Source organism: Hyla sarda, chromosome 1 (assembly GCF_029499605.1).
Source record: "Hyla sarda isolate aHylSar1 chromosome 1, aHylSar1.hap1, whole genome shotgun sequence".
Classification (NCBI taxonomy): domain Eukaryota; kingdom Metazoa; phylum Chordata; class Amphibia; order Anura; family Hylidae; genus Hyla; species Hyla sarda.
Genome location: NC_079189.1, coordinates 270,036,179 through 270,050,075, shown reverse-complemented (window position 1 = coordinate 270,050,075; position 13,897 = coordinate 270,036,179). Strand labels below are relative to the sequence as shown.

At 40.9% G+C, this 13,897-nt stretch overlaps 1 protein-coding gene across 3 annotated transcripts in view; it reads right to left on the bottom strand.

The window, feature by feature from the left end:
• The window catches only part of UBXN6 (UBX domain protein 6), a 237,788-nt gene that overhangs the window by 153,755 nt on the left and 70,136 nt on the right, over positions 1-13,897 (bottom strand). The gene's annotated exons all lie outside the window — the stretch shown is intronic.

The following is a 13,897-nucleotide window of genomic DNA, read 5'->3' as shown; positions in this document are numbered from 1 at the left end:
GGAGCGGTATCCGGAATAAGGCTCGAGCCAGAGCGATCCTGATCCAGTCTGTTATGAATGAGATCGAGGCTTGCGCCGCACAGTCTGTATCTAAAAGTAATAGATCGCAAGTAAGGTAAATGGCAAAAGGTGTAATATAAAAGCACCAGTGGGTGTTACAAATAATTAAACAGGAATTTCTAGATAAATAGCAGGGTTTTGTATAGAATACGTGTAAAAGTTATTAAAAGCTTTTATATCTTACAAGATATAAATGAATACATAAGACTAAGCATAGAAATGGGCCACTGGCCATGCGGACTAAGATAATCAATCAGGCTAATGATACAAAATATGTCTACGAGATACAAATAGTAACAGTAAAATGAGGCGATAATTATTATACAGTGAATTATTGCCAAAGGGCTAACATTTGTGTAGCTGTGTGCGTCAGCACATAAATGAAAATGAAATTAGATATATAACAGATTGCGCAATATGAGCGCAGCGCATATGGTGTGACCCCGACAATTAATAACAAGAAAGAATTATTGGCGGGAATGATGACAAATCAGATCAGAAGGACTTACGGATACCATTTGTAATGATTTATCCGTATATAATAAATATCGCCTTATTCTACTGTTATTATTTTATCTCGTAGACATATTTTGTACCACTAGCCTGATTATCTGTGACCGCACGGCCAGTGGCACATTTTTATCAATTAGCCTTATGTATTCATTTATATTTTGTAGGTTATAAAATTACTAGTTCTCACCAATTAGTTATTTTCGTGAGTCTATTTACCATGGCATTGGTAACAGGTATACTTTCTTTTACAGGACAGCAGAGTTTTATTTCACTAAAAATAATCTGTTTCATGTCTGCATGAATTAACGATATATTCCTATATTGATTGTGCCCCGGACCTGTTTATTGTGCCTCGGACATCTTATCAATATGCATTTAAAGGAATACTGTAGTGGAATATAACTTATCCCCTATTCAAAGGATAAGGCATAAGTTATAGACCGCAAGAGGCCTGATTGCTGAAACCCCCGGCAATCTCCTTACTGGACCACGGCAGTCTGGGGGGGGGGGGGGGGGGGGGGGCTGGGGTCCCAGCGGCCAGATCCCCAGCGATCTAGAACTTATCCCCTATCTGAAGGACTCTTTGAAGTCTTTGGTTTTATTACTATATACCCACTACAGTTTGATACACTGCATGTGATAGCTTTTAAGCATGTGCTATACATTACTTTGCTATTTATATAGAAAATCACATTTTATTCATTTGCCTTTTATTAAATTCTCTGACTCTTTGTGAAACACCCACCGGTGCTTTTATAATACACTGCTCAAAAAACTAAAGGGGACACTTAAGTAACACAATGTAACTCCAAGTCAGTCAAACTTCTGTGAAATCACACTGTCCACTCAGGAAGCAACTGATTGACAATCAATTTCACATGCAGTAGTGCAAATGGAACAGACAACAGGTGGAAATTATAGGCAATTAGCAAGACACCCCCAATAAAGGAGGGGTTCTGCAGGTGATGACCACAGACCACTGCTCAGTTGCTATGCTTCCTGGCTTATGTTTTGGTCACTTTTGAATGCTGGAGGTGCTTTCACTCTAGTGGTAGCATGAGACGGAATCTACAACCCACACAAGTGGCTGAGGTAGTGCAGCTCATCCAGGATGGCACATCATTGCGAGTTGTTGCAAGAAGATTTGATGTGTCTGTCAGCGTAGTATCCAGAGCATGAAGGCATTACCAGGAGACAGGCCAGTACATCAGGGGACGTGGAGGAGGCTGTAGGAGGGCAACAACCAAGCAGTAGAACCGCTGCAATATGACTTCCAGCAGGCTACAAATGTGCATGTGTCCACTCAAACGGTCAGAAACAGACTCCATGAGGTTGGTATGAGGGCCTGACGTCCACAGGTGGGGGTGGGGCTTACAGCCCAACACCAGGCAGAACGTATGTCATTTGCCACAGAACACCAAGATTGGCAAATTCCCCACTGGAGCCCTATGCTCTTCTCAGATTAAATCAGCTTCACACTGAGCACATGTGACAGAGTCTGGAAACACTGTGGAGAATGTTCTGCTGCCTGCAACATAACATCATCCAGCATTACTGGTTTGATGGCGGGTCAGTAATGGTGTGGGGTGGCATTTCTTAGGGGGGCCGCACAGCCGTCTATGTGCTTGCCAGAGGTAGTCTGACCGCCATTAGGTTCTGAGATGAGATCTTCAGACCCCTTGTGAGACCATATGGTGGTGCGGTTGGCCATGGGTTCCTCCTAATGCAAGACAAAGCTAGACCTCATGTGGCTGGAGTGTGTCAGCAGTTCCTGCAAGAGGAAGGTATTGATGTTATGGACTGGCCCGCCCATTCCCGAGACCTGAATCCGATTGAGCACATCTGGGACATCATGTCTTGCTCCATTTACCAATGCCACGCTGCACCACATCGTCCATGAGTTGGCGTTCGCTTTAGTCGAGGTCCGGGAGGACATCCCTCAGGAGATCATCTGCCACCTCATCAGGAGAATGCCCAGGCATTGTAGGGAGGTCATACGGGCACGTGGTGGCCATACACACTACTGAGCTTCATTTTGACTTGTTTTAAGGTCATTACATCAAAGTTGGATCAGCCTGTAGTGTGGTTGATAAATTTGATTTCCATTGATAATTTTTGTGTGATTTTGTTGTCAGCACATTCAACTATGTAAAGACAAAAGTATTTAATATGATTAGTTCATTCATTCAGATCTAGGATGTGTTATCTTAGTGTTCCCTTTATTTTTTTGAGCAGTGTATATCTTTTGCCATTTATCTTACTTGCGATCTATTACTTTTAGATATAGACTCTCATTCATAATAGACTGGACAAGCCTCATTCCGGATACTTTTTCAGCATCTTTTAACTGGATTTATAAGAGATGTTTGTACCTTAATACTTATGTAATCTGAAGAAGGGTGTTACCCAAAACGCATCATTGGACTCAAACTACCACACGTTTTATCCTATTTGTCTACTCTATTCCATGTTTATGCAACGCCTATTGGGGAACTTTTATACTTTTTAAAGGGGTACTCCACTGGAAGACATTTTTTAAATCAACTTATGCCAGAAAGTTAAACAGATATGTAAATTACTTCTATTTAAAAATCGTAATCCTTCCAGTACTTATCAGATGCTATATGCTCCACAGGAATTTATTTTCTTTTTGAATTTCCTTTCTGTCTGAACACAGTGCTCTCTGCTGACAACTCTGTCCATTTTAGGAACTGTCCAGAGCAGGAGCAAATCCCCATAGCAAATCTATTCTTCTCTGGACAGTTCCTGACATGGACAGAAATTTTAGCCATGTCTGTCAACCATTCAGCATTTAGGGATTTAGTAATTGCTACCCACAAATATGCATAGTTTATTAAGTTAATTACCTCAGCATTATTATTAATCTAGACTATAAAATTAGTATTCAATTATTTACCTAAAAATTATATTATCCTAGAGTTTAGAATAAGCCAATCTATTCCTTATTTAATCAAACTGGAATATAGTAGATATTAGTTGTCAGATTAGCATCTATAAGACCATGTATAAATAGGTACAACTAGGATCCACATTATGATCCATGTAAGTTAGGTTCAAGTTGTAGATCATATAATTACATCCTTTAAAAGACATGAAATGTGTTGGGGATCATGGGAAACAGAATATATGTTAGAGGTCATATGACTATATCTTATAATAATAGCTAGTCATTATCTATAAGGTCTTTTCCCCAATCATTTTAGTATACTTATGATCACTATCTCAAGTGTCTATCATGACCTATTGCATAAACTTTTGGGTAACTATATCTGTCTTATCCTTATACATACATTCTACTGGTTATACCATAAGTTAGAATTCCACTATTTCTCATATATATGTGTGTTTATGGATCTTAGTTGGTAAAGGTTGGTGAGAGCTTAGGTAGTCATAAAAGGTATAATAAATTTGAGGTAGATATATTGATAAATGACTATTATGCCATATTATAGATCAATATTCAGATGAATAATTTTTGTGGGATGGGTGATGGATGTAATTCTCACCATTACGTGATTTGCTCTTACTATTATTCCTTCTGCAGACAAAGAAGTGTATAGTCCAGCTCACTCCCTCAGCCCGTCGCGCCAGGACCGGCGTGGGCAACACCGACTGGAACTGACAAGTAAAAGCAAAATGTCCAGCGCAAATATGAAGGAACTGGATGTTTATTCCAATAGCCAAAAAGACAAGGAGAACATGACAAGGTGACGCGTTTCGGTCCTAAGGCTGGACCTTAGTCATACACTAGTATACAGTGAGTACAAACCTTATATAGGTGGCCCCTCAAACAACGACCAGTAATCCGGCCGCATCTGAATAGGGTCCTCCTCCTCTTTCCGTGACGTGGGGGTGATAGGTAAAACCCGGAGAAAAAATAAGAAGGTGAGGAGGAAAAAGCGGAGACAAAGAAGGAACCCCCAGTTTTTCTCCCCTTTTCCTTGGCCGGTTTCAGTGTCCCAGATTAATTAGGATACTTGCTGATCCTGTAAGAGTATCTATGTTATGGTTTCATAGGATACAGTATTCTTTCTCTTGTGAGAAAGTGATTGGTATATATTATATTATTACATTATGTATCTTCTTATAAAAAATTTTTTTTAATTTATTATACAAAAAATATTAATACCATCTAATCTACTGTTTATCGCTTAACATTTTTTCCATATGAAACCTCAAACATAGCTCATTCCTTTCATCTTTTCTCTCCCTTTGGGGAGCAGTCTTAGAATATGATTATGTGTTTTATTATTGACCTTTTTAAAATATTTCACTTACATGTAATAAACATTTACTGTTTTTATATATTTCTGTATTGTCTAAGATTGTAACCTTTTTCTGTTACGTGAGGGTGATTACCCATGGTCCTCATTCCTTTTCTCCTTTCTTTTCCTTTCCTTTTCTTCTTTTTCTCTTTCTTTCTTTTTTCCCCCTTTTTTCTTTCCTTTTCTTCCCCGTTTTTTATCTTCTCTTCTCTCTTTTTTCTATTTTTTCCCTTGGTTCCTTCTTTGTCTCCGCTTTTTCCTCCTCACCTTCTTATTTTTTCTCCGGGTTTTACCTATCACCCCCACGTCACGGAAAAAGGAGGAGGACCCTATTCAGATGCGGCCGGATTACTGGTCGTTGTTTGAGGGGCCACCTATATAAGGTTTGTACTCACTGTATACTAGTGTATGACTAAGGTCCAGCCTTAGGACCGAAACGCGTCACCTTGTCATGTTCTCCTTGTCTTTTTGGCTATTGGAATAAACATCCAGTTCCTTCATATTCGCGCTGGACATTTTGCTTTTAATTATTATTCCTTCTATACCCTTTATCCTTATGTTAGGCTGGGTTCAAACTACGTTTTAGCTATACAGGGACCGGGCCCCTATTTCATTCATTTGAATGAGCAGACCGGAGTCAGATAGTGACTCCAGTCAGTTCATTTTTGCCCCATATCCGATTTTCTGACGGGACCTAAAACCATCATATACCGCGGTTTTAGGTCCGGACAGAAAACCATACACGGGGCAAAAATTAGCTGACCGGATTTACTGTTTGACTCTGGTCGGCTCATTCAAATGAATGAGAAGGGGGCCAGGTCCGGCTGGGATATGGGAGCGCCCGGTTTTTACTTTCCCCAGCCGGATTCGGTCCCCATATAGCTAAAATGTGGAGTGAATGCACTATTACTCGGGAGCTTCTGTTGTTAAACCCATCTTGTGTGACTAGAACCTATGCAACCTCATAATCTAACCTGGTAAGTATTTGATTCATTAGCTGAGTGTTTGAGTGTGTACAATTGTTATTTGTTCATACCATAATATTTTAGTATTGATTCCATGTGTCTCAGTCTAAGAATGCAGAGTATGAGAAGCCGTTTTTTAATCCCGCTGGTTGTTTACTATTGAGCCTAAATATCCATTTTGCCTCCTTTCGTAATAGAGTCTTATCTATCTGCTTTCGTACATATCGTACTCAAATGTTTACTTATTCTCTTGTGTAGTTTTGCCTACTTACATTTTAGGGCAGGGACATTGAACTATGTAAATAACATTACAGCTGCCTACAATTGTCTGATAGTATATTTCCATTTATATATATTATATTTCAAAAATCTTGGTTTTAGGTATGACTCTACAGGTTGAACAGTGCCCACATGGATATGACCCTGCTGGCGGCTTTGGAAGCCAGGTCTCCGATTTATCTTTCTACTTCCTGGTGGCTGAGTACCAAGAGATCTCTCAACTTAGATTATCTCCTGTATGTTATATTTGGTCTTTCACCCAGTACTTCTACTAGATCAGGGTCCGCTCTCAGGACATTCCAATGGTTCTTCAAAATTCTCATTACCTGTGATGCATAGGAGTCAAAGGTCCCGATACATCTGATAATTTTGGCATGATCATTCTGTAACGCCATGGTACTCAGTAAACTCGTTCGTTCATTATGTGTAGCTCTATTAAAGGCTTTCCTCATCCATTTCTTCGGGCATTCTCTCCATGAGAACTGCTTCATCAAGTTTTGACTTTCTTCCAACAAGAATCCTTTCTTCAGAGAAGTTCCTTCTAGCCCTTAAGTACTGGCCTATTGGAATACTATGTTTTAATGGGACCGGGGGCCAACTTGTCAAATGAAAGAAGCTATTGTGGCCGTTGGTTTTCGATATATATTTGTCTGGATTCGGTTACCACTGTCTATATGTCTAAAATCAGAGACCTAGCTTCTGAAGCCACCAGCGGGGTCATATCCATGTGGGCACTGTTCAATCTGTAGAGTCATGCCTAAAACCAAGATTTTTGAAAATCCAACAGATAAACAGAAATATACTATCAGACAGTTTATGAATTGTATCAGCCATAATGTTATTTACATAGCGCAATGTCCCTGTCCTAAAATGTACGTAGGCAAAACTACACAAGAATTACAAAAAAGAATAAGCAAACCTTTGAGTACAATAGTAGTACAATTGACTACTAAAGCAGACACACCAATAGCAAGAGGTGAAATTGCTGAGGTTGATTATAATGATTCTGATTGTTGGAAAACAACATCTAAAAAATATATGCAGACGGTGCAGAATAAAGGATACATCTCAAATTTTCTGTTCGAATAGGGAAATTGCAACATAATGGCATATGATTAAGAAGTGAAGAAATGCTTAAAATAAAAACACATACTCATTATACAGACGCACATACATAAATAACCAATCAAAATATAACACGATGATTTTGAAGTGATAACTAACCTCCCCTTTTTGTCAACTGTATTTATTCCAACTCTTTGTCTGGTGTTTATTTCTTGTGTAGCAGATACTATTTTGGACAGCGGCAGTCACTCCCATTTCAAGGCCTAACCAGCAGCCAACCCTTAGCACTTTTTTATTTTTTTTAATTCTTTTACATTTTTAGTGAGAATGTGTGTTGGGCCCTGTGTGTTGTACGATGAGTATTTATACATGTCAGTATTGTTACATGTTAAATGTGTATCATATGTCTCCTTGTAAAGTAACAAATGAATCCAGTCAGATACTAGACATTCAAGGGTTATTGAAGAGTTACCAAACCTGAGGGAAAACAAAAAGCCAGACTCAAAGGGGTGGTAACGTAGGAGTTGGAGGAGAAAGGTGGGGCTTATAGAGAGAATGAATGCCTCCTCTCCTGACACACAAAGTCACATTAGACTTGAAGGAAATATATATCTACTGTTTGAAATTGAGTATGTTTATAGAACTTGCATACACAATGTGACATACCTATACATTCTACACTGCATTTATTTGAATAACATCAATTTTGAATGTATAACTTTATAATGATAATTTTGTGTAATCTAAAGATGCTGAAAAAAAAGACTGTTTTTTGATAGCTTTACTACTCTTAGATTATGATTAAATTGTCTTGAGTTTATGAGGTTAAGAATCCATGAGCCCTGATAAAATATCAGAGAATCCATGGTTGATGCTGAGTTGTAAATGTAAGCTTGTTCCAAGTGATGTAAAGATGCAACACATAAGACAGGATATATGGTGACCACACGCAGAATGAAGTTCTACTTAGCGGTTAGTTCAAAAAGTAGAGTTAAAGATATTCGCTGAGATGTGAAAGATATCTGAAGGTAAGACATAATGAGTATGGGTACAATTTTATTACCGCCCACAAGTATGGGCCTATTGGAGTAGGGATTTTCTTGAATCCTTGGGCAAACCAATCAAATGTAGAATCTGTAGTTTGTAATTCAAGTGTTTAAAGTCCTAGAGCTGCTAAAGAAGGTGGCCATCATAATGATCAGACCCACATGAAGGAAACAACCCCCCCCCCCCAGAAGCCAAGGGGACGGGATGGTGGAGAAGGCTGCCAAGGCTGAAGTGCTCCTGTCCTCCCAATGGTACAGAGTGTACAGGTGGATGAGGAGTGTGGATCTGTTTGGTTAGGTATCTTGCAGGAACCAGAAATGCATGCTGAGAGAGACCAATGGAAGAAGATAGAGGTGGTACAGGGCGAAGACAGCATCTGGAGACTTGGTAAGAAACTGTGTGCCAACAGTCTTGTACCCCATGGTACATACATGGCCTCATACACTAAGCAAAGGGGAGCTATGTGTATAAGTAATGTCAGTATATTGGGTGGCCTCAGGATTCAACAATGCAGAAAGAAGGTTTGTACAGACTTCATTATTTGCATCTGTTATGACCTAAGTAAAACAATAAAGGTAACTGACCAACACACTCCATAATCATCTTACCTGTTTCAGAGACTTTGAGTGGACTTCATCTAACTGCCTAAGGTGAACCAATATAAGTATGTTCTTTGTTTGACTGTACTGATTGGCTTACCATAGATACTGGAAAGAATACAACAAGAACCTTTTGTAAAGTTGTGCCTAGTTCAGATTCTGAAAGCAATAAAAGAAAAAACTGGGGAGCGGTAAGAAAGAAAAGAAGGAAGAAACCTGAAGCTCACCTGTATGCGGGCATATTCCACAAGTTCACCGGAACGAGGGGAGCAGGACGGAATCAGCTCCCCTCGGTGAAGTAAATTCCACCGGTGAAAGTATTCAAAGTGTATATGCAGACATCAAGAACATAGGTGTGCCCACTCCTCATTGTTTTTTTTTTTTTTTTCCCTTTCATTCTAGTTCAGATTCTGTAATTGTTACCTGGTTCCTTAAACCTATGATTGAATGTCAGGAAACAAGTGAGGAAAGAGACGCTTACATATGATGATCCCGTATTCACTGACATCTAGCCGCGTTGGTGCTTTCAGGAATTCCAAACTCAGCACACCACAGTCCCCCTCCCTAAACCTCTTATCGTATTCTTAGACAACACGTCCTTGAATGCAGAATCTCCCTAGCTTCTAGAGGAGGGAGGGCGTGAGGGATTTTAGACAAAAAAAAGAACAAAGAATGTAGTATAATGAACTCCTTGGGGATGGAGGGCGTATATACGCCCTCGCATCCCGTCACTTAAGGTGGAGGGCGTATCCATACGCCCTCCGTATTTTTGATCACTGTAGCTCGCCAGGCGGTGATCGGACCGGGATGACTGCTGATATTTATCCCGTGGCAACGCCCCATGTCGGCGATCGCTGCAAATAGCCGGTCAATTCAGACTGGCGATTTTCCGCGATCCGGGTTAATTGGGTCATTGGTGACCCGATCGCCCGGAAAATAAGAATGATTGGAGCTGCCAGAGACAGCTCCGACCATCCTAAAGGATAGGAGTGAGGTGGCAGTGTTGCCACCCTCTCCTATCCCCTGCCATTGGTCGATCAGGCTGACGACCAATTGCAGTTGGGGGGGGGGGGGGGTTAGAGTTCATTTCCCCCGCTCTGCCCACCGATCGAAGTCAGGGCAGAGTGGGGGATAACACGGGCGGTGAGGGGGGAGTATGGCCGGCCTACCCGGACCGACGGAGGCGGCATCCTGGAGCAGCGGCGGCATCAACGGCAGCAGGAGTAGTGCGGCCGGAAAGTATGGCGTGACAGTCAGGGATGCTGGGCGTGTAGTTCTGCAATATATGACCCTTCAGATGTTGCAGAACTACAACTCCCAGCATGCCTGGACAGTCTGGGCATGCTTGGAGTTGTAGTTTTGCAACATTGGGAAGGCTACAGTTTGGACACCACTATTTAGCAGTCTCCAAACTTTTCTTCCCCAGTTGTTGCATAACTACAACTCCTAGCATGCCCAGAGGGTCCAGGCATGCTGGGAGTTGTAGTTCTGCAACATCTGAAGGACCAGATAATCAGGGATGCTGGGCGTGTAGTTCTGCAATGTCTGGGCATGCTGGGAATTTTAGTTTTGCAACAGCTGTAGGCACACTGGTTGGGAAACACTGAGACAGAGTCTGTTTCCTAACTCAGTGATTCCAACCTGTGTGCCTCAAGCTGTTGCAAAACTACAACTCCCAGAATGCACTGCCAGACCGTACATGCTGGGAGTTGTAGTTTTGCAACAGCTGGAGGCATACGGGTTGGAATCACTGAGATAGAGTCTGTTTTCTAACTCAGTGGTTCCCCACCAGTGTGCCTACAGCTGTTGTAAAACTACAACTCCCAGCATGTACGGTCTGTCAGTGCATTCTGGGAGTTGTCATTTTGCCACAGCTGAAGGTTTGGGTTGCCCCCCCATGTGAATGTACAGGGTACATTCACACGGGCGGGTTTACAGTGTATTTCCCCTAACAAATAATAAAAAGTAAAACACTACATATACACCCCCCCTTACACGTCCCCCCCCAATAAAAATGAAAAACGTCTCATACAGCAGTGTTTCCGAACAGAGCCTCCAACTGTTGCAAAACCACAACTCCCAGTATTGCCAGACAGCCATAGACCGTCCTGGCAGGCTGGGAGTCTTGCAACAGCTGGAGGCACCCTGTTTGGGAAACACTGCTGTAGAGTTTTGATGGAGACAAGCCCCATCCTTGTATGCGGGTCCGCCCCTATTGCAAATTCCTTATTTAGGCCTCAAATGCGCATGGCGCTCTCTCACTTCAGAGCCCTGTCGTATTTCAAGGCAACAGTTTAGGGCCACATATGGGGTATTTCATCACAAATTTTGGGGGGGATTTTCTCCTTTTACCCCTTATGAAAAGGTAAAGTTGGGGGCAACACCAGCATGTTAGTGTAAACATTTTTTAATTTTTACACTAACATTCTGGTGTTGCCCATACTTTTAATTTTCACAAGAGGTAAAAGGAGAAAAAGACCCCCAAAATTTCTAATGCAATTTCTTCTGAGTACAGAAATACCCCATTTGTGTAAGTAAAATGCTCTGCGGACGAACTACATGGCTCAGGAGTGAGAGAGCGCCATGTACATTTGAGGCCTAAATTGGTGATTTGCACAGGGGTGGCTGATCGTTACAGCGGTTCTGACATGAACGCAAAAAATTTTTTAAAAAACACACGTGACCCCATTTTGGAAACTACAGCCCTCACGGAACGTAACAAGGGGTATAGTGAGCCACAGGTCTTTGACAAATTTTCGTTACATTTGGACATGAAAATTTTTAATTAGTTTTTCCCCCCTGAAATGCTGGTGTAATAAGAAAAAAGCCCCCCAAAATGTGTAACCCCATTTCTTCTGAGTATATAAATACCCCATGTGTGGATGTAAAGCGCTCTGTGGGCGAACTACAATGCTCAGAAGAGAAGGGGCGCCATTGGGCTTTTTGAGAGAGAGTTAGGCTGGAATTGAAGGCTATGTGTGTTTACAAAGCCCCCATGGTGCCAGAACAGTGGACCCGTCCCCATGTGACCACATTTTGGAAACTACACCCCTCACAGAATATAACAAGGGGTGCAGTGAGCATTTACACCCCACAGGTGTCAGATTTTTTGAACGGTCGTCTGTTCCAAAGATCTGTCAAATGCCAGTGGGGTGTAAATGCTCACTGCACCCCTTATTAAATTGTAAACACACATGCCCCCTGACTTCCATTCCAACCAAATTCTCTCACCAAAAGCCTGAGCATTGTAGTTTGCACTTTACATCCACATATGGAGTATTTCCATACATTTTTTTTCTCCTATTACCCCTTGTGATACATGTTAAAGCTAACCGTACACCTTGTTACATTCCTTAAGGGGTGTAGTTTCCAAAATAGTATGTTTTTCTTTTGCTGTTCTGGCACCATAGGGGCTTCCTAAATGCGATATGCCCCCCCCCCCCCCCCCCCCCAAAACCATTTCAGCAAAATTTGCTTTCCAAAAGCCAAATGTGACTCCTCTTCTGAGCATTGTAGTTTGCCCGCAGAGCATTTTACGTCCTAACATGGGGTATTTCCATACTCAGAAGAGATGGGGTTACAAATTTTGGCAGTTATTTTCTCCCATTACCCTTTGCAAAAATGGTAAATTTGGGGGGAAAAACTGGACTTTAGTGGAAAAAAAAAGTTTTTTTCATTTACACATCCGACTTTAACGAAAAGTCGTCAAACACTTGTGGGGTGTTAAGGCTCACTGGACCCCTTGTTACGTGCCTTGAGGGGTGTAGTTTCCAAAATAGTATGCCATGTGGGTATTTTTTTGCTGTTCTGGCACCATAGGGGTTTCCTAAATGTGACATGCCCCTCAAAAACCATTTCAGAAAAACTCACTCTCCGTAATCCCATTGTTGCTCTTTGCCTTCTGAGCCCTCTACTGCGCCCGCCGAACACTTGACATACACATATGAGGTATTTCCTTACTCGAGAGAAATTGGGTAAAAAATTTTGGGGGACTATTTCTCCTATTACTCCTTGTAAAAATTCCAAAACTGGGTCTACAAGAACATGCGAGTGTAAAAAATGAAGATTTTGAATTTTCTCTTTCACTTTGCTGGTATTCCTGTGAAACATCTAAAAGGGTTAAAACACTTACTGAATGTAATTTTGAATACTTTGAGGGGTGCAGTTTTTATAATGGGGTATTTCTAATATGAAGGCCCTTCAAATCCACTTCAAAACTGAACTGGTCCCTGAAAAATTCAGATTTTGAAAATGTTGTGAAAAATTTGAACATTTCTGCTGAACTTTGAAGCCCTCTGATGTCTTCCAAAAGTAAAAACATGTTAGCTTTATGATGCAAACATAAAGTAGACATATTGTATATGTGAATCAATATATAATTTATTTGGAATGTCTATTTTCCTTACCAGCAGAGAGCTTCAAAGTTAGAAAAATGCTAAATTTTCAATTTTTTCCTAAAATTTTGAAACTTTTCACCAAGAAATAATGCAAGTATCGACAAAAATTTACCACTAACATGAAGTAGAATATGTCACGAAAAAACTATCTTGGAATCAGAATGAAAAGTAAAAGCATGCCAGAGTTATTAATGCTTAAAGTAACATTAGTCAGAATTGCAAAAAAATGCTCCCGTCCTTAGGGGTTAATGGCATTTGCCGATCACCTGACACCAAACCAATCTTGCTCAAGTCCCTGTTTCAATTATGTAGCAGTATTGATACATGGGGTGACCCATGTATCAAGAGGGGGGAGGTATGGGGCACTAATAGAACTGTATACGAAAATCCACAAGGAGGTATTAGACCAATGAGAGGCAAATTTCCAACCCCAAAATATCCATTCCAACACATCTGGATTATACTGTACTATACTGTACTTTTACTAAAAGACATGATTCCACAATTTAGGATTCCAGAAAAGATCTATAGTGATAATGGTCCACATTTTGTAAAACTAACTATAAAACACCTAATAGATGTAATGGGTATGGAAGTAATGAATTACTGTGCACAACACCCCCAGTCAGCAGGGTTTGTAGAAAGACATAATGCTATACTGAAAAGCAAAATGAGAGACGCTATGG